Raw genomic sequence first — 4,990 nt, forward strand, 5'->3', positions numbered from 1 at the left:
CACCTTCAGGCTTATTATACATATTATTACATATTAATAAGCCCTCTGACTGACTATTATTTTATTAATGATAATGAGTAATGGTAATAACAAATTATTAAACTATTGTAGCCAAAACGAGGCCAAGTGGAGCACCTTATTCAAAAATAAGATACCAAGGAATGAAAATGAAAATCATGTACATTATACCCAAACACCGCAACGCTCGAGTTTTAAACATACGGGTAGCTAGCTGTACTGAACCCTCTGAGTAAATTGAGGGCGCAATTGCAAACGATGGTGCTTAGCGAAATTTGATTGGCTAAATCTATGGCAGCCATCTTGGATGGTATTCACACAGTTCTGCGTATTTCGAACATCGAATACATTGCGGTTAGCGCTCTAGTATTCTTAGTATTATCACAGAGTATAAATAGTATTTATACTCTTTGGTATTATATCTATGGAGTAGTCATATTAAGGTACCATATCCCCGACAGTTGGCTATGTAGCAATGTACCCTTTGAATACAAATTGAAGACAAGTGCAGATATAAAGGCAGCCGACTGTCGGGTACATAACGACTATCTAACTTTCCACAAAAACGTTAGGCCTAAGCTAGGCCTACAGTACAGTATAGTTACTGCGATGCGAGGGTGGTAGATCGTTCAGTCAGTGATATCGTGTTATCGTCTAATACATTTTAATAATGTGTGTACAATTTAAGAATGCACCGCGTGGGTCGATTTCTTGTTATGCGGTAGTAGTATACGTAGAAGAGCAATCTAAGCCCGGTAGCCTAGGGCCAGGGTGCTCGATCATTTCGGCCGCCAATCGTTTCGGCCGCCGCGCCAAATGTATGGAACGCTAAAAAGACACAGCAGCCGTCACTGAGAAGAACGTAGTCATACAACAGCTGGATACGATACATCAGTAACAAAAAGGAGAAAATATGTAAGCCTAGGCCTAAAGTGAATAATTAAATTCTTAATTATTAATTATTTACCAGTATAAAAACATAACGTTAAAACAGTACAGTATACTGTATCAATACATTTGATGTTGATACGTAGATTTATTTTCCTTGCGTGATAATGAATAAAGTATGTCATTCATACATTTGTTGATTTTGTTTGATGGTTGAGACAGTAGGCCAAAATAATTAAGAATTTATGTACCGGTATAAAAACATAACATATAAAAACAAGAATATTAAAACAATACCGTATTTGTTTTTATGTACAACTATGACATTTCGTTTGTTAATATGTTTGAATTTTTGATAAATTTTTTCTTGTGTGTTGACATGTTATTCACGCAAAAATATTTACTGTATAGTACCGGTATCAACTTTATTTCGTCACTTGTAGATATGTTTGTATTTTTGTTTTATTTTTATTGTTGAGAATTGGTGAATAATGAGAACATAATTAAGAATTTATGTACCGGTATAAAAATATAACATATAAAAACAAGATTATCATTCAAATGAGTGTTACTAGTGCATTAAGTTGAAGACAACACCCATAAATTACTGTCTAATAAAATTGGACTTTGAATATATAAATGAAATGATTGAAATATTATAATATACGTACACAATTCCTTATCTCTTTCAGCCAATCTCCAATTCTATGTCATGTGTGTGTATGTTAATGTACGAAGAGGCAGTGACAGTGTCCATAACAGCAGAGTTGGTACATCCCGAGGATGTAACCAAATCACAGACCAATGGCTCGAAGAGGAGTACAGAGAGGTTGTTGAGGATTTGGCGAGAGTATCGTGGCGGCCAGCGAAGTGCCCAATCACTCCTGAATGTTGGCAGCAGAATTATCTCGCCGCAAACCCGCGATTAAGCAGTTATAATTAATTAGGAACTATTATTAACATGAATAATGAATATAATAAACATGGATAATCATAATCATGATGACATTAATAAATACTGGAATATGTTTACTTGACTTAGGCCTATGTACATAATGTATATATAACTTGTATACTCATACACTTAATGTATCTACATAATTAAGCTAAACATTATCATGTGTTAAATGAAATATTTATGTAAATTTGCTTATTTTTGTATATATGCTTTATTATGTAAGTTTCAATAAATGATGACTATACCAGTTAAAATTTTGCTTTATAGTATTTTTTGCGAGACTTGTAGTGAGGTGTTTCAATACAATATATACTGTACCGCCATAATTAATATTTACGAAAATGTATATAATTATATAAATTATTACAACAAACATATTATTAACCATTAATCAAACTAGTTTCAGACAGAATTTATTTTCCTCACCGTCTTAGGAACAAATTAAAATCATTATCATGATAAATCAGTTTCTGCACTCATATAATTGTTACAATAATTTATAACAACGAACATATGTTTATAAAATTAGCCAACATATTTTATTTATTAGCCAACATATGTTTATAACATTCCAAAGATTAAAAAAAAGTACAAAATTACATTAAGTATAGTGACACACAACTCATTACGACTATCATCAGTTATTACTAACTATAACAACTACAACTAGACCTTCGTGCTACTGAAAAATACTACAGTTATAACAATTTAGGCCTAAGCATAATATTTAGGTTATCATTAGGCGTTATATTTTATTAACCACAAAAATAAATAAATATACCTAATGAAAAATGCGTAGTAGGCCTAGGCCTAAGCATGCATTACATACAAATATGCACTATCGTCTCAATGATTTTGCTCAAGAAACCATTGTCTTCAATTCCACAAATGTTAAAATAATGTAAAAAGCATTGTATTCTGTATTGTACCACTATGTACTATTTGGGCTAATCTTACACAGGTAACATTTGGGATCTTCAAGTATGCGATTATAAGAAAATAACTAGGTTGACCTCAGCACTTTAGTGCCAGTCAGATATTTGTCATGAATAATGACTTCAATTTTTAAATATTATAGAAAAACATGCTATACTTTCATGTGCATACAGCTGGAAAGCGGTACTAAAAGACTAGTTTAAAACTGTTTACTTCACATGGACTAAGGGTTTAATGTGATTTGTATTGAAATTTTACTGATGTTTCTGTTTCTGCTTCTGTCGCCTTTTATGCCCATATATTTCTATGAACTGAAATTAAATATGTAATATTTACCATATGTAATATTTACCATTCACAGCTGTCTGTCTGTGTGTCTGTTTGTTAGCAATATTAATCTAGTAGAATGGTACATAATAATTTAAGAAATAGATGAGTAAAGGACAAGGTCAAGGTTACCGAGATTCGATTTTTACCCTCGAGAATAATAGAAACTGGAATCATGCTATACCCCTGCGCTTCACATTATTATTAACTCGTCATTTTATTAAAACAATAAGAAATATACTTGTAACAGTCCTGTATTGTTTTGTATTGAAGGTATATATGATTGTTGTATTATGATCCGTACGTGCAAATTGCCACCCGGCCGTTTGCCAGCCATGGTTAATGTATTGTAATAATATAAGCCTAATAATGATTATAGACTTAGTAGTTGGCGGTGGCAGCAGCAGCGGCAGCGGTGATGTGGTAAAGATTATGGTAATGATGATAATATTAATATTATTACATTAATCCCACGTGAATTTAATCATTAGAATAAAAACTGACGTTATTATAGTCAATAATTATTGTTCAAGATTAAATAACTAGCTCACAGCCATCAGCCATGTCACAACAAGGCCCGTAGCCAGGTTCTTCCATGGGCGGGGGAAGGGGGTTCTCTGGGTTCCATGGTCGAAGTCCGGTGAGGTCGGCGAAGCCCTCAAAGTTAGAGGATTCTTGTGCTCTATGTGTCTAAATAATGCTATAAAAGCAGTTATATTTGTAAAAGATCTGCAGCAAAACATTCAGTCCGAGTCTGGGTGGGTTTGCGGTGCATTAGTTGGGTCGGAGGACTCACTCGAGAAATTCAAGAAGTGGGTGGGGGTGTGGTTTCAATAAAAAAAAAGTTGAGTTTGATAGAAAAGGGGGTTTGCCAGAACCATAACCCCACCCCCTCCCCGGCTATGGGCCTGATAACCGTGTATCATGTGTATGCAGATAATATTGTTATTGCGGTTTTATGTCAGCCAAACAAAATGGTTATTTTGAGGAAGTAGACAGATTTGCAAAGTGGTGCGATAAAAATTGTTTAACGGTAAACATTAAGAAAGCTAAAGAACTAATTATTGATTTTAGAATTTAAAAACCGGAATTGACCCACTTGTAATCAACTGAGCAGAAGTTCATCAAGTCGATAATTATGAATATTTAAGAACCATAATTCATAGAAAAAAATGACCCGGACAGCTCAAGCTGAAGTAACAGTTCGCAAAGCTAATCAGAATTTATACATTTTAGTGTACATGAAAATATACTTTTACTCTTCTACAAGGGCATTATACAAAGTGTTCTAATATTTAATTTAATTTCCTACTGTGGTATGGTAAAAAAAATCAATTTGAACATGTTGTCAAAAGAGCTAATAAATTCATTAATCGGGATAACGTCTTGCTTATCGTTAAGAACAGTATTACAACCGTATTGAGTAGAAAAATGGCAATTATGAAAGATCATATGCATCCACTAAGCTCATCCTTTAAGACTAACTTAACTGGTAAGTTGAGAGTGCCCTCTAGGATAAGGACAGCACTTTATAGACTTTCGTTTGTTCTAGAATGCATTTTTAATTATAATAAATAAAAATAAGTTTATTTTGTTAATCTGGTCTCTGAGGTATAACAACACCTGAGAATACCTAGCCCCCATTAAAGTATCGTATACAAATTGTAGTTTATAGTTTTCTATCGTTTCAATGTTGTGTTTTATGTAGTTTTGTGTTGCCATGAGAAAAACCAATTTTAATTTGACAATGAAGCTATCTTGTATCTTGTATTTCAATGAACCATTACATACCTATACTTAATGAAAATATATTGCTCACAAATGCTAATAGTCTTATTTTATTATTTTAAGTCAAAATCAGAG

This window comes from Anneissia japonica, unplaced genomic scaffold (assembly GCF_011630105.1).
Source record: "Anneissia japonica isolate Jap-2015-1 unplaced genomic scaffold, ASM1163010v1 scaffold1030_len608725_cov174, whole genome shotgun sequence".
Taxonomy (NCBI): domain Eukaryota; kingdom Metazoa; phylum Echinodermata; class Crinoidea; order Comatulida; family Comatulidae; genus Anneissia; species Anneissia japonica.